This window comes from Quercus lobata, chromosome 2 (assembly GCF_001633185.2).
Source record: "Quercus lobata isolate SW786 chromosome 2, ValleyOak3.0 Primary Assembly, whole genome shotgun sequence".
Lineage (NCBI taxonomy): Eukaryota > Viridiplantae > Streptophyta > Magnoliopsida > Fagales > Fagaceae > Quercus > Quercus lobata.
Genome location: NC_044905.1, coordinates 57,461,469 through 57,483,798, shown reverse-complemented (window position 1 = coordinate 57,483,798; position 22,330 = coordinate 57,461,469). Strand labels below are relative to the sequence as shown.

Sequence of the window (22,330 nt, the reverse complement as noted above, 5' to 3'; positions counted from 1 at the left end):
ATAGCCTTCCTATACCACTCACACTAGGGCTGTGTGGGTCGGGCGGATTGGGTTTGTGCCCAACTCGCAATTGACTCATAACAGATCGGGTGGGCAGCTTCCCAACTCGCAAGAGGGTTAGGTTTCACAGGTTGGTTTTTCGTTGGATGGGCATCGATTTTGAGTGAAGTCGAAACTTGTTGGAAACCACCGAAAAACACCAAAAATTAGCGAGATCTCGCTCGATCTGTCCAAGATTCGGTGTGATCTAGCCGGATCTGGTGGAGATTTCATTGGATCTGGTGAGTTTTCCGCCAAATTGCACTGAGAATCGCCAAATCTAGCGTATTGTTGTCGGATTTGATTGTTTTGGTCGCTGAAATCCGTTAAATCAAGCTAAAAAGCTCATCGGAAAGCTTGAGAATTTGCCAGAATCTGATGGTCTTTGGGCGGGTCGGGTTTCATGGGTTTTGAAGGAGGGGACTCGAAACCGACTCGCTAGAGTTGGGTTTTGGAGCTCGAGACCCGCATTCGATTGCCGGTGCAGTCAAATCGGGTGGTAGTGGGTTAGGTACGGGCGGGTGGGTTGGACAGCCCTAACTCATACCAGGTAATTACAATACGAAATCCTTTAAAAGTGACCCGATATTGAGTAGAAGTTTTGAACCCCAAGACCTCATGAATCCCATGTGAGCATGGGAAGCACTAGACGAATTACTTGATAATATGTCTTGATTTCAACACTCACTAATCATGTGTTACACATTAGTTTCATTGCAAAATGAACCATGGCTTTTGTTTCTATGAAAGACAAAGGAAACAGATTTTTTTTAATCTATTTTTGGAGGCAATACTTTGAAGGCAGTTTATTTTATAATCAACCACACATGACGAAAGAAATAATCAAAATTCAAATATACAAAATGGAAAATTGGTCCTTTAAATTTTAAACAAGTATAATTCAATTTGTTTTTATTATTTTTTGTTGTTTTAAAAGAGGGAGTCATTACGCAAATTCATTAGTAGAAGAAAGTATCAGTGACCCCAACCCTCAGCCACACACTGCCTTACCTAACCTCTCACGCATTGCATGAAGCAATGAATTGCGCCTACAGTTGGCATGAAATCGGTCGTGCGTGACACAAATACAAATACTTCCCATTGCCTATCTCTCACGCATACCTAATGAAACAATTAAATATTAGAGCAAAACAAAATATATTACAGCGAATAGAAAAGTGTGGAAATTATATATATATATATATATATATATATATAGTTCTGATCCCTTGAGTACTGTAAGTGCTCTGAGTGAGGAAGGGTGTCCCTAATCTTTGCAGCTCACAAAATTTTGAATTATGAATTTATGATAGAGGACTTCTGAAGGGTTCTTAGTATCCATAATATTTTCTACTCAGGCAGACTTTTCTTGGGTTAGAATGCCCTTGTAGAATTTGATGTTCTTCTCGGGGCTTTTGGGGAGGAAATGTCATTCTGAACGCAAAACTTCCATTGCTAATGCTAGCGGATTTGTTATATGAACTAAGTGTGGCTCAATATGAGAGATGTGCTGAACAAAAGGTTTTCTGATATAAGAAGATCTTCCTGTTCTTGGAGGAAGGGAAGAAGGCTTTCTGGGCACTATTGGGCCAAAAGGTCCTTCAACTGTGTATGGGGTGACTGCTTTGGGAGGTGGTGTGGCTAAGGTAGAGCTGTAATTGTGTTGTCCTTGGGGCCTTTCATAATTTGATTTTGGGATGGTAGATACCAAATAACGGTAACCTTTTATTTATGTTTCCGCCCTCAGACGGTCTCAGTCGGCCCTCTATCCCTCTGTAACCTATAACTTTCCCCCCTTTTGGTATTAGAGCCATTTTTGGTGAATCGAAGTGTGTAAGTTACTGCAATATTTTGAAATCAAGTTGGCCGGTATTACCGCCATAGTTATCCATTATTTTGTGGTTATATATTATTTTGAACTATGCTATCTCTTACAAACATTATTTTGTTTTACATCTACTTTCTGATAGCACTTCCACTCCCATACATGACATTCTTCATCTATTATTTCTTCTCAGTGTTTGTATATTGTACTTTCTTTTGGTGGTAGGCTGAGCCTCCCATTTAAACATTTGTTTATTATTCTGTGATTACCTGTTCAAGCTAATCAATTGTTTCCCAGTTACCAGATTCTTCTTATCTTTGCTTTTAGCCAAAGTTTGTTACAGATGTGTACTATTGAGACGTTTCAGTCCAGCGGTTGGCAACAACGGATGGTGACACAGGTAAAGCTTTTGCTGGACTGGAAGAAAAGGGTACTAAAGGGCCAGGATTTTTTGCCTGACTAGAAGTCAACCTTTCTTTGGTTTTCCTGAAGTATTTAGAGGGAATGATTCCTTCTTGAATGCAGTTGAGATCAGCTCCTGAATCTATTAAGACAACTACCTCAATTTCAAAATCTTTATTGATGATAATCCTGACTTTGGAATGTCATTTCTGGAAGTTAATCCTACTGATGGTTTGCAAGAACGTTTCACTGGAAGGTTCTTGGATCATATCAGCTGCAGGGTTAACTGTTTCATCTGCTTCTTCATCTGAAGGGTTCTGTAACAAGTAGCATGTTTCATACTCCTTGTTGATGCTATAAACTTGCTCTATAGTCTTAACATGGTAGTCTGTTTTGAAAGTCTTTTTCAAGGACCACGATGATGACTTATAGACTTGGTTTGTAGGTAATTTTGGTATGTTCCAATCTCCTAACTTCTGATCTAGATCTGAAAGCCGGTACGACTCTGAATTGATCGTTCCAGCATCTTGAGGAATCTCAGGGAGGGTTGTACTGCAAGATCTAATGCTGGTAGATAAGTCACTCCTTCTAAACATCCTATTCATTATTTTGGATTAAAAGCCTAAGATAAACAATTATATCCTAGGAACCTTTATCTCCAAATTTCTGGATCTAACCTTAGATCTGAAACAAGGTGTTCTCAATGAGACAGATGCCTCTTCTTGTGTAAACTACAACCTCCTATAGCCACAATCCTTACACTAGTGATCTAATCCTTCCGCTCATACCCTAACGCTCTCCTGGCTAACGGGAATTACTGTTTGGCTCTGATACCAAAAGGGGGGAAAGTTATAGGTTACAGAGGGATAAAGGGTCGATTGAGGCCGTCTAGGGGCAGAAGCATAAATAAAAAGTTACAGTTGTGAAGGCCATGACTATGGCGTTACAAGTGTAAACTAGAAAATAAACTAAGATTAACATAATCAAGCCTTTGAGTAAGGAAGGCTTCAGAATATGGCTTAGTGGTAAAGAGTGAAATCCTGCTAGTGTTTCCTGTGAAATGGTAATTTTTTCATAATTCACTGGTGACATCAAGGAGTTCATTGTTGAAGTAGTCTTTCCAACATCCTACAAGAGCATATGGGTCTTCATAGGATAGGTAGGAGTCTCCGTCATACCAAGGGCCATTGTGGGTGTACCCATTGATGAGTACAACTCTGGGTGAATTTCTTTTCCACTGAAAGCAAACAGTAAACTGAATGATTCTGTCAGGGCACTGTTTGATGAACAGTAACGATCACTGTTCATGAATAGTGAATTGTCCCCTTTCTTTTCTGAATAGTGATTATGCACAGTGTTCTGGTACTGTGTATAAATAGTGTTCTGTCTGAAACTTTGCTGGTGTGGGTACTGTTCTGGAATAGTAACCAGATTTTGCAAAGGTGGTTCTTGAGCTTTTCTGGGGCTTTGGAGCTATTTTGGAGCATCTTGGAGCATCTTGGAGCTGTTCTAGAATTTACTTAATCATTGTCCAAGTTGTAACCATCAAAAGGATTTTGTGAATCCTGGAAGGGATCAACTGGGACACGATTAACCGATGCTTCTGAAGAGGCAGGAGAGTTCCTTTCTTCTGACTCTAAATGTTCTGGGTTGATCGGACTTTCTTAGTCAGAAGTACCAGATGGGTACCCATCATAGGGATCTTGTGGAGGATTGTAATCATAGTCATGCTCATGGTATTTGTCATACAAATTAAAAAACCCACAATACATGAGAGGTTTATAATCCGCATTTTGTGTAGTTGCCTGACTGAAATTAACATAATCAAGCCTTTGAGTAAGGAAGGTTTCAGAATATGGCTTAGTGGTAAAGACTGAAATCCTGCCAGTGTTTCCTGTGAAATGGTAATTTTTCCATAATTCACTAGTGACATCTAGGAGTTCATTGTTGAAGTAGTCCTTCCAACATCCTGCAAGAGCATATGGGTCTTCATAGGATAGGTAGGAGTCTCCATCATACCAAAGGCCATTGTGGGTGTACCCATTGATGAGTACAAGGTGGTGAGCAGGTTGAACTGACATCCAATTGTTACTGTCCCATTGTAGGAGAGTGCTCCAGCATCTGATGGAAACAAATGGACTTTTGATCTTTGTAACAACCTGTTGAATTATTTGGGGAAATTGGTTGATCTGATTATGGCTTGTTAACTTTATGAGTCTGATAAAGTCATATTCAAACATTCTTGAAAGCCAGCTTGGATCTCTATCTTCATCATTTGCCCTATCTTCATAGTTGACTATTAGACCAAGAAAAGGATGTTTCTTTTCATAGATCCTATGACTGCTTCCAAAGTACTCATCCCAGGTTGACTGGATGAAGGCAACATCAATGTGATCGACTTCCTCACCATAAACTGGGAAATGAGTGGTGACCAGTATTTTGAAATGCTCAAACCATCGGTCACGTGATTCAAACATAGCCTTGCTTCCCAAGATATGAACTTGTATGTCGGTAGGCAAGTTGGCAATAACACTTCTTAACTGGTTTTGAGTCTTAAGACTTAACCGAGCATAATCAGTGCCCATGATTGTCATTCTATCCATTGAATGGATATCCTCCTTGCCAAGGAGTTGACTAATGAGAATCTTATTAACCTTATTTCCTACCTCAAGGTTTACTAGGTGTAATTCTAGTGCTCTGAAGGTTCTTTTGAAGAGGTTAAAGTTGTTTTGGGTAAAGGCCCTTTGAAGGTTATCAAGGATGATCTTAATGGAGGGTGGGAGATCTGTGTACACTCCATTGCTGAACTGTAAAGCCTTGGATAAAACTTCTTGTAAGGTGATAGCCATATAACCACTAGAAAATGTTATTTTTGCTGGAACAGAGTTTTGAAGGGATGTTGCTTTCCTGGATTCTAATCCAGAAGAAGCGCCTTCATGCATTTTTTGAGGAAATCCCTGTATAGGTGCCTTTCCTTTGTCTCTTCTTGAACTTGAAGAAGACATGTTCCACTTCTGCCATGAATTAACATAATGGTTACCTTTAAAAATATTTTTGTTAAAATCATGAGATGTCATAGAGCAAATACTTTTATTTAGAATGTATGCAATGGGATATGATGATAGTTTATGAAACTGATTGAGGTTTAAATAATCATCAAATGAGATGGAAGGTACAAACTGATCAAGGTTCTTTGCTTGATTTGGACCAAGTGAAAATGTTGATGAAAATATTTTGGCATTGATGAGGTTAAGGGTCTTAGAGACAGAAACTTCTTGGAGATTGCTAATCTCTCTAGGTTTTGGGCTCCTAAAAAACTTAAACTTTACTAGTTGGCCAAAAGGATGGGTAGTGATTCCTTCACTATCCGTGATGAAAGGGTATAACAAACACATGAAAGGGTTTCCTAGGATGACCCTATTTGTCATATTTTTGACAAGAACAAATGTGGTTTTGAAGCACGTATTGTCTTGGCAAACATGTGCTTTTGGGATTTTGAATTCAATCTGCATTTTTCCTCCACTTGCAGAAGTCAACCTTTCTTTGGTTTTCCTGAAGTATTTAGAGGGAATGATTCCTTCTTGAATGCAGTTGAGATCAGCTCCTGAATCTATTAAGACTACTACCTCAAATTCAAAATCTTTGCTGATGACAATCCTGACTTTAGAGTGCCATTTCTGGAAGTTAATCCTGCTGATAGTTTGTAAGAACGTCTCACTGGATGGTTCCTATACCATATCAACTGTAGGGTTAATTGTTTCATTTGCTTCTTCATCAGAAGGGTTCTGCAATGAGGTTCCTTCCTCATTGCCTTAATGAGAAGTGTTTTCTAATTGTTTGACTCTCTGGTCCATGAGGTTGTGATCTACCTTGAGGATAATTAACTCTTGCCTAAGGGTTCTCACATTAGACTTGGTATCCTTAATCTCTTTCTGGAGATCTTGGATGGTAATTTCCTTTTTGGACTTGGTAAACCTATTGTAAATTTTCTCCAAATCAACTTTGGGTTCCTGAATCCTAGGTTTGGATGTACTGGCTTCTTTAACTAGGATTTTGTGGAACTCACTAAGTCTTTGAGCTTTGGTAACTGGGTCTTCGATCTGTTTTATGAGATCTAAGAGGAGTTCTTCTTGCTTAGAAAGGACATTGATAGTCTTGTTCCTACAACAACTATCTTTGCAAGCTAGGATTTCATCCGGGCCACTAGAGGAGCTAGAGGAGACCCTAGAGGTTTCAGAGGATGACTTATACAATTGGTGTTTCTCTTCATCACTAGAACTATTAGGAGACTTACTTTCTGAGCGGTCAAGTTCTAGGAGTTTGAAGATTTCTTCCTTATTGGTTTGGTCACTAATGAGGGTATTGATAAGAGATTTTGCCTTAGCTTTACACTCTTTCTGGAAATGTCCTCTTTTTCCACGCGTAAAACATTTTTCTGATGTTTTAGGTATGAACTTTCCTGTGGACTTGGATTTTCCTTTCTTATAGAAATCATCAGTCTCGAACTTCTGTTTTCTATAGTACTTGGAGGCTGTTTTCTTTCTGTGGGACTTCTCAGAGGGTTCTTTTCCTTTGTGTTTGGATTTTCTTTTGGGGATGACTGAAGGTAAGCCATACTGTGTACAGAAGTTTCCTACTTCGTACTTGGCTTTGCTCTTGCTGGCCGGACTTTGGATTTTGAGATCTCTACACATCTTCATTCCTTCACTCCGGATTATGCTAGAGATGTCTCCATAGGTTAGGTTATCATAATCTATGACACCTAAGGGACCGGCAAGGGTTTTTTTGACATTCTGTCCAAATAATGTGGGTAAACCATTGATGAACTTCTCCTTCCAAAATGGAGAGTTACAGTCGCTTCTATGCATGACTATGGTGGTAAACATATCTTTATATCACCTGTATTCTCCAAGGTTCTTACATCTAAGGTTACTCAACTAGTCGTAAATCCTAGATGTGATGTTGTTGGGTTTTCCTACAAAGTGTTTCATGATCGTATAGATCAGGGTATTGACTCCATTGGGAACACCTCTTTCTATGTGTTCATCAAAGATAGGGTTCTCATTCTCATCTTTTTGGATAGCATGCTTAATGTCTTCCTTAGACTCTTCTGTTAGACAGTTGTTCCACCAAGCTAACAGTTTTCCTGTGAATCCTAGAGTTATGAGCTCTATGACCTGTGTGTTTTGCATTCCATCATTTAGGTAGTTATTGGCTACCATGGTCATATGCTGGATCTTGTTTAGGATTTCTTGTTCTGATAAACCATCTATGTTCCATTCATAAAGTTTACCAGTGGATACTGTGAACTGGCTATTCCTTTCCTCGAACTGGAGGTCAGGAGGTGTAGGTTTGGAGTACCAATTCTTGGTTAGGCTGGTCGGGTTTACCTTGGGTTGGTAAAGCCTATTTACCTGTAATTCTCGGAATTGGTCTTCTAGATGTTCTATCTCATTTTCAGTTTTAGAAGAGGTTCTACTAGAACTATTAGAGGTTTTATGGGCTCTTAAAGTGATAAGCCTGTTATCTCTGGGTTGTTCCCTACTGGTTGAGGTGGTGTTTGATGAAGGGGTGACTGTTTCCTTCTTGATAAGTTCCTCAAGCTTCTGGGTAACTATTTCTAAGGTTGTTTTATCCTTAGGTTTGAGACTGGCTTGTCTGGTTGTGGGGAGCTTGACTAAAGGTTTTTCTAAGGTTTGGATAGGTTTGCTAGGGCTTCCTGGCTGGAGGATGACCTTGTTATTTATCCGATCTTTTATCCTATCAAGCTATTTACCTATGACTCCTAAACACTGGTTGGTATAGTTGTTTTGCTCTATAACCTTCTTGACAACTTTTTCTTCAGGGGTTACAAACTTAAAGGGAAAGGCAACTATATTCTCAGTACCACGGTGGTTAAAGAGTATGGCTTCTTGGGGAGGATGACTAGACCTAACAACACTTTTGTTTTTTTTGTTGTCTTCTATGGTCCAATTAGTTTTGGTGATGACACAAGACTTTTTATGCCACTTAAAATGTTTCTCAAAGTATTCAAAGAAAGGATAATCACTGAATACTTCTCTCATGAATGCTTTCCATTTTTCCAAAACTTCTTCCTTCTGTTCTCTGGTATGGTTGGCTCTGTAGGCTTCTCTTTTGACTCTGTTTCTCTCAGATTCAAATTCTTTGCCTAAGGCATCCATATCAAGGGTGAACTCTTTCCTTATCACCATGAGCCGATGATCAATTTCAGTTTCTGGCTGAAAAGGATCTTGCAGATTTCGCATGTCAGTTCCTGATGGTGAAGGAGGCTTTTGACTATCTTGACTAGTGCTATTGTCTTCTTGATCAGCAATTGAGTCTTGCTTGGCTGTGTAACAAGGGGTACTAACCTGAGAATGGGTTCTTACACCTTGGAATTCTGGTCCTAGGTCTCTTTAAGAGCTAGGGAAGGGAGCTAGGTTCCTAGATGAGCTACACTAGGATGCAGGCCTATCTTTAAGAAGGATAGTTGGTTGCCTAAAGGGTTGGCGTAGATCTACTGAGGATCTAGACCTTGGTTCCTGGTGTAGATCTATCAGGGATCTAGACCTGGGTTTATCAAACTCTAAGGGTGTCCTAAACCTAGATTGGTCAAAGCTAAGTCTAATCGTACCATCGGCTAATTGCTGGACAAAATCTAGATCTGGGTTCCTATCTGGGTTTTGGATATGTAGATGATGATTTTCATTATCTAGAGTCCAATTAGCTGGGAAAGTGACTTCAGACCATTTCAAGGTTCTGGGTACCTGAACTTTGGATCTAACGTCTGTGGTTTGGATAAGGGTGGTTTCACCAACCTTCCTCTTGTCTATGGCTTGGATAGACATGTTTGTTCTGATGTACTTATAATACATTCGGTATATAAGGGCTAACTGTCTGGTTCCATGTAACATGAGAGTTCCATGGGTCTTGATGTTGAGGGTGAGGACCTTCATGATGTGAGGGTCATCAAGTGCTACAGTGAAATTGGGGAAACAGTTGAAATGAACTGGTCCACCACTTAAATTGGATTCCATGGTACCTAAGAGGCTATCATTGAACCTAACATGACGAGTGTCTCTAAGGGCCATAAGGGTTGAGTTGTTTAACCCTTCTCCGATCAATGGTTTTACTCCAACCTGGACTAAACCGATATGGAGGAATTTATGATCTTCTTTCCTATGAGCTTTCACTGCTACAGAGGATAACAAGTAGCATGTTTCATACTCCTTGTTGATGCTATAAATTTGCTCTATAGTCTTAACATGGTAGTCTGTTTTGAAAGTCTTTTTCAAGGACCACGATGATGACTTATAGACTTGGTTTGTGGGTATTTTTGGTATGTTCCAATCTCCTAACTTCTGATCTAGATCTAAAAGCTGGTACGACTCCGAATTGATCGTTCCATCATCTTGAGGAATCTCAGGGAGGGTTGTACTGCAAGATCTAATGCTGGTGGATGAGTTACTCCTTCTAAACATCCTATTCATCATTCTGGATTAAAAGCCTAAGATAAACAATTATATCCTAGGAACCTTTATGTCCAAATTTCTGGATCTAACCTTAGATCTGAAACAGGGTGTTCTCAATGAGATAGATGTCTTTTCTTGTGTAAACTACAACCTCCTACAGCCACAATCCTTACACTAGTGATCTAATCCTTCCGCTCATACCCTAACACTCTCTTGGCTAACGGGAATTACTGTTTGGCTCAGATACACACTTAGCTATCGGATTTACTGGACTCACTGGGTTGCAAACAACACAGATCTGGACTGAAACGTCTCAATAGTACACATCTGTAACAAACTTTGGCTAAAAGCAAAGATAAGAAGAATTTGGTAACTGGGAAACAATTGATTAGCTTGAACAGGTAATCACAGAATAATAAACAAATGTTTAAACGGGAGGCTCAGCCTACCACCAAAAGAAAGTACAATATACAAACACTGAGAAGAAAAAATAGATGAAGAATATCATGTATGGGAGTGGAAGTGCTATCAGAAAGTAGATGTAAAACAAAATAATATTTGTAAGAGATAACATAGTTCAAAATAATGTATAACCACAAAATAATGGATAACTATGGCGGTAATACCGGCCAACTTGATTTCAAAATATTACAGTAACTTACACACTTCGATCGGCCAAAAATGGCTCTGATACCAAAAGGGGGGAAAGTTACAGGTTATAGAGGGATAGAGGGTCGACTGAGGCTATTTGGGGGCGGAAGCATAAATAAAAGGTTACAGTTGTGAAGGCCATGACTATGGTGTTACAAGTGTAAACTAGAAAATAAACTGAGAAAGTCATCTGTTTACAAAGTAAAGAGAGAGGAGGTTTCTGAGTTCTGGAAGGAGGACTGCAATTGGACCTACTGAAGACTGATGCAAAGGGTTCCTTATATAGCTAGAGGAAGCCTTGGATTCTTCAGGAGATTGCTAGAATCACGGAGGGTGAATTACTTTTACTCTGGTTGAATTTCTTTTCCACCGAAAGCAAACAGTAAACTGAATGATTCTGTCGGGGCACTGTTTGATGAACAGTAACGGTCACTGTTCATGAATAGTGAATTGTCCCCTTACTTTTCTGAATAGTGATTATGCACAGTGTTCTGGTATTGTGTATAAATAGTATTCTGTTTGAAACTTTGCTGGTGCGGGTACTGTTCTGGAATATATATATTGTAAGGACCCGAATTACGGCCCAAGCCCAAGATGTATGAGATTTTGGTCTAATGAGCCCAATACAATAAATTTGTAGAGAGTGGGTCAAAGAACTAGGCCCTAATGAGTTGAACAATGGTTAGTATTGAATTGAATGACAATCAAACACAAATAAGAAGTTCTGATATCAATGGATTTTCAGTTCGAGGAGGTCACACTTGTATAAATTGATCACAATTGAATAATAAAAAAAATTTAGATTGCTACAGTGTTCTCTCTCTATTCTTCCATCCCTTTCTCATGGAGGGTCTCTCACATTATATAACTCCCTTTGGATCATCTTGATCCTACACTTGTTGATCGTCTGAGCTCTTACTTGAATACCTATCCTATCAGACACCCTCTTTGGCTTTTTGTAAGTTGTGGTAGCCAAGGCAGTACTATTCTGAAGTCTTTTCCACATAAATGCAGCCAGAAAAGTAGCTGCAGTGCATTTAATACGGTAATAGCAGCTTTTCCTTAAATATTTTTGGGTTTCCTTCATTCTCGTATGTTCATGAAGCACGTCCTTATCATTGGAGCTTTCTAGAGGGTCATTCTAATTGTTGAAATAGATATTTGAGTTGTATTCATCATATCCGAGGAGGAGTTCCTCCTCGGACCACCTTCCATTCGTTTCTTATTTATGAGACTTTAAATTAGAACCCCTAATGACTATTTGTTCCTCCTCAGACGATTCACCGTCCTCGGACTAAGCCCAAGGTCCAATATATGATCCTGGACCTTTATCCCTACACACATATATAATAACCTAAATCGAAAGTGACTGACTCTTTGTTAATTTTCTCCAAGAATATTGCTGTATCAAATTTTGAAAGTCACTTTTTTCCCCCAAGTAACATGTCATCATTCTAAAATAAATAGTTATAATAATATGGTTTTTAGAGCTACAAATAGTGCTAAGTTATATACTATTAATTTACGTTAATTAGAAGATTCTTAAAAAAAAAAAAAAAAAATGGTTTTAGGTTAATTAGAACTATCTTTTTGGATAAAGCTTCCTGACACATAAAATCACAACAAACAAAGAAACGTGTCGATGGATTGACGAATTTGAGTGCAAACTAGGCTTTTGACTTTGTTGTATGACAGTCTGCATGTAGACTTGCTTAATATTTTTAATTCGTTTTTTTTTTAATAGTATGGACTATAACCGGCTTTGTCTTGGAATTTTGTTGGCTCTTTAGTTTTCTTTAATGAAGATCCTTTTTTGCCCAAAAATTAAAATAAATTAAAATAAAATAAAATAAAGCATGTCTTTTTAAAGAAAATAGCACTTGAGTTCATAATAATAATTTTTGCAAATTGTCATCTCTTTGTTTAAGAATAGTTTGTATTGTAAGTTCTATCTTACAGTCCAATACCAAACAAATTGTGATTAAATCAAGTTTAATATTCTCTAAATAATTTTAATTAGGCTAAATTGCAAAGTACACCCCTAACGTTTGGGGGTGATTGGATTTTACACCCCAACGTTTCAGAACTTTGATTTGACACCCTAACGTTTGGTTCCGTTAGCAAATCACACCCCCAGTTAGATTTTGCTGTCAACTGCCAAGTCATCTTGCTGATGTGTGTGTTTTTTTTTTTTTTTTTTTTTTTTTTTTTTTTTTTTTTGCCAAATAAGCTCAAAACGACACAGTTGCAATAGAGATGATGTGATGACTTGGCACCTGCTAAACGCACCGTATTGCCCAAAGAAAAAACAAACAGAAAATCTAAAAATCCTAAATCTAAACACACGAACCATCTTTGAGCTCTCTAACCCACGAACCATCCCCTAGCTCAGCAACCCATGAAACCCAACCCTCCCTTCCTAACCCTTATGAACCCAGACCACCAATCGGCTCTGACCGCATGAACCCAACCCTCCCTTCCTAACCCTTATGAACCCAGACCACCCATCGGCTTTGCAACCTGCTCCTTGCATCGTGAACCCAGACGGAGTAAGTTCATCGATGGCTCCAGGTCAGCTCCAAGGCAGTAGCAGCGGCGGCGACGGGTACAGCCAAAAATTCTCTATGGCTCTCTTTCTCTCTCTCTCTTTTTGGATTTTTGTTTCCATTGCTGGATTGGAAGTTTGGGTTTTTTTTGTTGGGTTTGCTGGGGCTTTGGTTGTTTGGGTTTGTTGAGGTTTTTGTTCCATTTTTTTTGTTTGGGATTTCGTTGTTGGATGCACAGAGTGATTGGGTTACTTGAAAGTGAAACTGGATACTTTATTGATATATATTGTATTGATACTTGAAACCGGTTACTTTATTACTTGAAACTGGATGCACAGAATTTTGTCAATGGTTTATGATATATTTGGTTGTGTTTTGTATGAAACTGTTTACTTTATTGATATTTAATTTTGGTGGGTCAACCTGTGATGATGAGTTGTGGGTATTGAATGGTGTAAAATAATGCACATTTTTACTTGGTAAATTGACTAAGTGGAATGATTGTGGTCCAACTGAGTGGTCCATGTGTTCTACTTTATAGCTCTTGTCCGCACATGTATGTGAATTATATTTTAATAATTTATTAATTAAATGTAATATTTTAGTAATGCATTTATATGTGTGTGCAGGGCTTTGAATATGGATCAAACATTTGATATGTCAATACATCATGGAGGGGTATTCATTACACATAGTGATACATATGTTGAATATGCTAGAGGGATTGAATCAAGGGTCTCAGATGTTGATCCTGACACTTTTGCTGTTTTTGATATGCCTAAGTATGCCAAAGATCTTGGTATTACAAATGTAGCAGAATTTTTTTACCAAATTCCTCATATGGAACTTCATGATGGCCTATTTCCATTGAAAAAAGATGATGATGTTAGGGTTTTACGTGACTGGTTAAAATTTGCACCTAAAAGGTTGATACACATATATGTGGAGCATGTAGTTGATGAGGATCAAGGTAATGAAGGTGATGATGAGCATGAGTTTCATAAAGAAGTTGACGAGGGAGTTGGAGTAGATGACAATTTTTTTGATGAGGACTATGCTGATTTGGTAGGTGACAGTGAATTTGATAGATATGAAAGACCATCCTCCCCCATTAACCCATCCACTTACATTGCTCCATCCATTCACATTGTCCAAACCACTGCCTATGACCAATCGAACGTAAACTCTGAGAAAGGGATGTTGTTTAGTGACCACAAGGAGTTTAAGAAGGCTGTGCAGTCTTATAGAATCAAGCATGGATATCCATTGTTAATTGTTAAGAATGAGTCTCCCAAGGTGAGTTACAAATGTGAGAATTGTGAGTGGTATATTTATGCTTCATGGGACCGTGAAGAAAACTCTTTGCTTGTGAAAACCTATCGGGAAAAACATACATGTTCTAGGGCCTTTCATAGTAGGATGGTTTCTGCAAGGTGGATTGCAGTTGCATGGTTAGAGGTGTTTAGAGGAAGACCTAACATCAAAAGTGCTGAGATAAAGGAAGGTATAAAAAATCAGTTTCAAGTAGACATTTCCCTAGACAAAGCCTTTAGGGCTAGGCAGATTGCATTGGAAATCTACACACACCCACACTGCACTTCAAGAGAATGTATGTGTGCCTAGCTGCTTGTAGAACCGGATTTCTGGAGGAATGTAGGCCAATTATTAGTCTTGACACTTGTCATTTAAGAGGGTTTTTGAAGGGGCAACTATTGGCAGCTGTTGGGATTAATGGGAATGATGGGATGTACCCAATAGCATTTGCTGTTTGTGAGGGTGAGACCAAGGACAGTTGGTCATGGTTTCTAAAGTTGTTGTTAGCTGATATTGGTCCTGTGAGAGAACATGGCTGGACCTTTACTTCTGACCAACAGAAGGTATGTGTTTCTTTTTTGTGTAAGTTTAATGTTGCATTCATTGTTTAAATTTAAATTTAGTGTTCAAATTATTTAATATCTACGTAATAACCTTTTTTTTTTTTTTTTTTAATGTAGGGCTTACTTCCTGCTCTTGCAACAGTTGCTCCTGAAGCACATACAAGGTTTTGTGTTAGGCATTTATATGCCAACTTCAATAAGGAGCACAAGGGTAAACTATTGAAGGATTTAATGTGGGCAGCAGCAAGAGAGACCACTAGATCTGGGTTTGAGGCAAAGATGGAGATGATGAGAAATGTAGATGTCAATGCTTATGGGCATTTGATGGGTATTGACTGTGCACATTGGAGTAGACATGCTTTTAGTACTTGGCCTAAGTGTGACATGTTGTTGAACAACCTTTGTGAGTCATTTAATTCTAAGATAATCGATGCTAGAGATAAGTCCATATTGACTATGTGTGAGATGATTAGGAGGTATCTTATGAAAAGGATCCCAAGAAATAGGGATACAATGTTGAAGAAGTCTGGCCCAATTTGTCCTAGGATTCAAGATAAATTAGAAGTTAACAAGGAAGCAACTAGAGATTGCACATCCACATGGTCTGGTGGATCAAAGTTTGAAGTGCATTGTAAGGGAAAGCAGTTTGTAGTTGATCTGGATAAGCATACATGTGCTTGCTATAGATGGGATTTAACAGGCATCCCTTGTAAGCATGCGGTTTCAGCAATTGCTTACAAGAAAGAAAAGGCAGAAAATTATGTGCATCACTACTACAAGGTTGAGACTTACCTTAGAACTTACTCACATCTTATCCAGCCTACCAATGGTGAGGAGTTTTGGTCAAAGGAAGCTAGTGATAAGATTCTACCTCTAAAGATGCTAGTACAGCCTGGAAGACCAAAAGAGAACAAGAGGAAGAAAGCTGCCGATGAGGCACGAAGGATTTCACATAAGTTGAAAAAGTCATCTGCCGTTCAAAAATGTACCAATTGTGGACAATTAGGTCACAACAAAAGAGGATGCAAAGTACCCCCCAAATCTAATGATGCAAGTGAGGGCCAGACTGAGCAGAGACAAGGGGCAACATCTACTGTAGAGAGACAAAATCATGTATACGTACATGCTTATTGCTAACTAAGTTTTGGTATATGCTCCTTATTATAGTTGCTAATTGCAATTTTTTTAAGCTTGTTGTAGATTAGGAGAACAGGAGGCAATCATGTGTTTATGGGCTTAAGAGTGGAAGAGGATTGTCGCCCATCAAGTGTTGCTGGAAGCCGATCAACTATAGTACTTTCCATACTATATTATATACATTGTGCTTATTATTTGCAAATTGCCAATATTTGGTCATTTAGTTTGTTGTGCATGCATACTTACCATGTTTCTATTATTAAAGGTCTCAACCCAAACAAGTGTTGCTGGAAGCAATGGAGTTGGTAGATCTAGAAAAGGTGCTGGAGCTGGTGCTGGAAAAGGAAGAGCTGGAAGTGGAGCTGGAAAAGGTTAAGGAGCAACAACAAAAGTAGTTTGTAGGACCATTAATTGTTAGAACATTTTTGTGGTCACTGTTTTGTAAAGCTTTTCATAAGCTTATATGATATTTGTGATACTGTTTTGCGTTGGTCAATAATTTGCAGAAACTTTATGAGAACAACTGTTAGCTGTTATGGAAGAATTATTAGTATTTTGGTCATATATTGAATATATCAGGTTTTGGCAATATGTTAGGTAATGACTGTGATTGTATTGTTGTTATTGAAGAATGATTAACATTTGATTATTTTTATGGAACTCTGGAACTTTTGATTATTTTTATGTTGGTTCTGGCTAGGGGGTGAAGATCTTATGTACAGTGGTCTGATCAGTACTGTTCTTTCTTTTACCTTAGGGAGTATTAATGGTTAGTGGTTTGATAAGAATTTTGATACTGTTAAAGAGTTTTGAGCATAGGGATACTGTTAAGAGTTTTGATATGAAGTTGGAAGATTCACTAGCATCAGTGTTAACATTAAGGCTCACGGGTTTGGAATATTCAAATGTTTGTGTAAAATGCTGCCTGTGAGGAGAATACCAGGAGACCAATGCTTGTGTTGCTGAAAAAGACTTGGAGCAGTTAACTGTATGCTCCTTTTTGAACCTTAAAGTGAGAGGTGTATCAAAACAATGAGGAAAAAGGGATGCTTATAATGCTGAACTAGTTAGGATTAAGCTGCACTTTAAGGCTCTAATTTGTACACTTCAAAAATATGCAATGAACGTGAGTGACAGTTGCTTAAAATACAATGAAATCAATATGAGAAGGGAAAAACTTGCTTATAATTTCTGAAGTTAACAATAATAATACAACAAAATCAAAATTGTGCCTTTCATTCCAATTCCAAGGCTTCAATTCACTTTAATTCCAAGAATATTATGTATACCTAAACACCACATTCAATTCACTTCACTTCAATTCACTTCTCTGCTCTTTCTTTTTCCCATAGTGCTCTTTCTTTTTCCTTAACCTCAAGTAAGAACATTACTTCTCCTCAAATTTCATCTTCAGCATTTTGATAGGCACTGGCTTTTGCTTCTGCATTAGAAATTGCTGCCCATTTGAAATTGCTGTCCATTTGAACAAAAAATTATCATTCTTTTGCAATGAAAATAGACTTCAAAATTGACTGCAAATACAAATACATATAAGATAGTATAATTCAGGCCCTATTCTCTCAGTGATCCATCAAACATAATGGGATCCCAATACATGGGAAAAAACAGTATCAAAGTGCTACAAAACCCATAAACACACTCAAAGTTCCAATAGCAAAGTAAATCAGTTTAAATCACACACACATAGAGAGTTCTAGCAACAAATCCATCACCCAAAAAAAATTAACAAAAACCCCAAACATTCTGTGCATCCAGCAACGAAATCCCAAAACAAAAAAAATTGAACAAAAACCTCAACAAACCTAAACAACAAGCTCCAGCAAACCCAACAAAAAAAAAACCCAAACTTCCAATCCAGCAATGGAAACAAAAATCCAAAAAGAGAGAGAGAGAGAGAGAAAGAGAGCCATAGAGAATTTTTGGCTGTACCCGTCGCCGCCGCTGCTACCGCCTTGGAGCTGACCTAGAGCCATCGATGAACTTACTCCGTCTGGGTTCACGATGCAAGGAGCCGGTTGTAGAGCCGATGGGTGGTCTGGGTTCATAAGGGTTAGGAAGGGAGGGTTGGGTTCATGCGATCAGAGCCGATTGGTGGTCTGGGTTCATAAGGGTTAGGAAGGGAGGGTTGGGTTTCATGAGTTGCTGAGCTAAGGGATGGTTCGTGGGTTAAAGAGCTCAGGGATGGTTCGTGTGTTTAGATTTAGGATTTTTAGATTTTCTGTTTGTTTTTTCTTTGGGCAATACGGTGCGTTTAGCAGGTGCCAAGTCATCACATCATCTCTATTGCAACTGTGTCGTTTTGAGCTTATTTGGCAAAAAAAAAAAAAAAAAACACATCAGCAAGATGACTTGGCAGTTGACAGCAAAATCTAATTGGGGGTGTGATTTGCTAACGGAACCAAACGTTAGGGTGTCAAATCAAAGTTCTGAAACGTTGGGGTGTAAAATCCAATCACCCCCAAACGTTAGGGGTGTACTTTGCAATTTAGCCTTTTAATTAAAAAAGATGTATTTTTTTTTAATGAATTCTCCAATTTAACTTTTGATTTATTAATACCTATTAATTAAATATGTTTCATATATAATTTTTGTCAAAACATATATGTGCATAGCAAGGTAGTCAGTTCCGTACCGTACCAGACGGTACGACCAATATTTTCTGTATTGGTGCCTGAAACGGTACAGAAACACCCTCATTTCGTACTAGTTTAAATCCCGACAATACTGAAAGCATTTCGGCTATATCGGCAAAAATACCAGATTTCGACCGGAAAATGGATACCGGCCCGAAATAAAAACACAAATTTCTTTGTAATATTTCACTCACCTAAGATAATTTCTCCACAAATTTCATGATCTGATGCATCTCTCTTGTATCTCGGTCTCTTTTCTGCTTAGCTTTCCATTTTTCTTTGTGGTCTCTGCAATGTCTGTGTTCCTCTAATCTTCTGCTTCTTCTTCGCTTTTTTATGTCTTTACTGTTTCTCAAAGAGTTTTGCTTTGGGTGCCCACGTGATGACTGACCAATGGTAAGGAGATAAGATAAGCTTTTTGAAATTTGAAATGAGATAAGACTCAGTGGAGGTAAACATGTGGAGGAGATAAAATCAAGATAAAAATAAAGAAAGATAAATTGTAAAAGTAAAAGAGAATGAGTGGAGGTGAAAAAAAAGTGAGTTATTAAAAACAATTTGTTGGCAGAGGGTAGTTGAGAATTGAGATACGTGTACCCCCAAAAAAAATTCATAATATTTTTACAATACTTTCACACTAAGTTTTAAATTTTAAGTTGTTATGCGTTTTTATTGGTAGGACAAAAAAGTTATTTTAGTGGTAGGTTCAAATTAGAACCAATAAAAAATAGCCACATATGATTTGTTGTAAAAGTGTTGAGAAAATATTGTAGACGTAGCACATCTATATATATATTAAATATATAAAATAAGTGTAAACCCGAAAAGGTATACCGGTATTGACTGGTACCGAAATATATCGTTTTGTTGGCCAAATCGGTACAGCCTTTGGTACGAGATTGACTTCCTTGGTGCATACTCAAACAATTTTTAGACCAGTCCTTCTTTTCTCCTTCTGGTAAACATTGATCAAAGTTGATTATTACTAGGGACGGAACTGCCTTAGGGCTGAGGGGGGCCATGCCCCCCCCCCCCCCAAGCCTTTGAAAAAAAATTCCATAGTATGTATATTTACACAAAAATTTACTTTTAGCTCTAAAATTTATATAGTTGACCTCCCTCCCCCAAAAAATTGACAAGCTAACCCATAAATCTAAAAAATAGATAACAAGAATTTTTTTTAAAAAAAAAACACATATCCTGATAATAAGAAAATTTTTTGGACTAATCATAAATCTGGTCTAAGCAAAAACAATAACAACAAATCAATTATAAATTCTAGCAAAACAAATCACAAAAACCTAATAACTTTTACCCAATTTCTCCATCTTATTTGAGAGCTCTATGCCCTCTCAAATGACTCCACCTCATAGCCACAAGCACATAGAGACAATTCTTATATCACTAATCGCTCCATCCACACACCAGTTAATCACGAACAACTTGGATCAGTTGATGTCTTTAATTCAACAAGTGGAAAAAATTTATCTATTTTTTGAATGGTAGATATATATATATATATATATATATATATTAATGTTTTATTAACTTTGGGACACACTTGACATTCATGCATAAATGGTAATACATGTGTGAAACAACAACAATCTATTGTTTTGTGTCTTACCTAAACTGCCACCAAAGCATGTATGAGATTACACTATTGGTAATAAATTTTTTGACATAACTAAATTAATGTAATGATAGGAAAATTTTTATTATTTACTTAGTTAAAAACTCAAAGTTACCATCCATTATCACGTGATTGTTTAATAGATCTCTTTTAATTTTTTTTTACACTATTTTTTCAAACATGCAATTTTTCAAAGGAAAAAATCTCAACCTTACCAAGACACCAATAATTGTCTTACCCTTTTTTTCGCTGAATATTAATGCATGATATTTATTAACCATTATTTTAGCTGTTTTATTAATATAATGCTTGACATAGATTTGAACTTTTAACTATACGTTTTTGCATTTTTTTTTTTTTAGAATCTTTTAACTATATATATATATATATATAGCATTATGAAGTTATTAGTTATAGGATTATGTGAAAAGAATACACATGTATAAATATATATATATATATATATATATATATATATATATACATATATATATTTTAATTTGTAATGTCGATAGAATAAAGAATCGAACTAATCTTGGTTAGACCTTGAAAATATTAGGATGTGCCAATTGACTTACAAAACTCTTGATTATAAATTTTCATTTGTGATTTTTTTTTTCAAAATAAAAAATACAAATAATTAAAAAATTAATTCTAATAATGCATTGTTGTCAACCTCTAGTATTGATATTTCAATTTTTTAAAATCTTTGAACAAAGAACTTTGGCCTCTCCTAAGTTTGAATCCTGGTTTGTCCCTAAATTATCAATACGGTTCTTTCACTTTCAATTTTGAAAAAAGAAAAAAGAAAAAAAAATCATGCACATACCCATAGTTGTCAAAATCGCGATCTTGATTGTAGGATCGCACGATTTTACGATCTCACCTCACCAAAATGTTTAGGATCAGACTAGGATCGTAAAATTGGTAGGATCGTACGTAGGATCATAGGATCGTATGGGATCCTACAGATCCTACAAAATACATAAATTTTTGTTTTTAATTTTTTTTATGGGATAAATTTTTTGTTTTGATGAAACATTAAGGGTTTTTATTTTTTCATATTGTGATGGTATGGTTTTTTATTTTTTATTTTATAAAATTATGTTAACCTAAGCAAATGTTTTCTAGTTTCTAGTTCACTTATAATCAAAATTAAGGAATGCTTCATCATTTCTAAATGAAGAATTTGATAGGAATATGAAATAATTGTTGTAATCCCTTTAGTTAGGTAGTTAGGTAGTTGGTTGAGATTATGATGAGTTAGTTAGGATTTGAGCACATATAGCTTATTTAACATATGGCTTAATTCATAGAGCACATGCTGAATTAACTAGCCAATTATCTTGAGCCATTTGGGCCAATGACATTAGAGCTAGTCTCTTATAAATACATGATTGTAATTCAACATTAGATATCAATTGAAGAATAAACCAATTCATTGCTTAAGTGCATTAGTGCATCTCTCTCTCTCTCTCTCTCTCTCTTAATCTTTCTCTTTCTCTTTCTCTATGGAGGGTGACTACTTTGAATTGAGTCAATCTCCATAAAATTCCCATCAATCCCCCCACAATTCATATCCATCCCCATTAGGAACCTCTAGGCTCCTAACATTTGGTATTAGAGCTGTCGATCTTGAGACGAGCAAATGTGATCCAAGAGAACTTTGGAAAGAAATATGGAAAATAGTGAACAAAGTTTTAGAGGATGTCAAGGATGTTTTAGAGAAAGTCAAGGCCTTGGTTGAATCTAAAAAGGCCATGAAAGAAGAGCTCTCAAGATTGCAAGAGGATCTTGAGAATATGATGGAAGAGGAGTTACAATCTCTTGATTCAATGGAACTTGAAGAACAAATTAAGTTCCAAGAATCTACTACTATTGTTGCAAGCGGGGACATTGATTTTTGTGTCAAAGCGGATGATGATATCCATGTACAAGCTGCCTTTGAAGTTCAGCCCAAAGAACCAATGAAGAAGTTGATGATGATCTTTGAAGAACCAATTCTTGATGCACCAATGGAGGCTTCCAGTCAAGAGTCTATGATTCTAGAATTGGCAATCCAAGTGTCGGTGATCCAAGAATCCAAGATGCAAA

The 22,330-nt window shown here is 37.2% G+C and overlaps 2 long non-coding RNA genes across 2 annotated transcripts; one reads left to right on the top strand and one right to left on the bottom strand.

Annotated features, from left to right (window-relative positions):
• Nucleotides 1–15,802: 15,802 nt before the first annotated feature.
• LOC115977703 lies at nucleotides 15,803–16,341 on the top strand. Its single transcript, XR_004088588.1, has 3 exons — nucleotides 15,803–15,925; nucleotides 16,013–16,105; nucleotides 16,215–16,341. It is a non-coding gene; the product is annotated as an uncharacterized LOC115977703 (long non-coding RNA).
• Nucleotides 16,342–17,114: 773 nt separating this feature from the next.
• LOC115961512 lies at nucleotides 17,115–18,948 on the bottom strand. The gene is made up of 3 exons (XR_004085297.1): nucleotides 18,798–18,948; nucleotides 17,900–18,274; nucleotides 17,115–17,422 (listed from the first exon to the last, which is right to left on the bottom strand). It is a non-coding gene; the product is annotated as an uncharacterized LOC115961512 (long non-coding RNA).
• Between the last annotated feature and the right edge of the window lie 3,382 nt (nucleotides 18,949–22,330).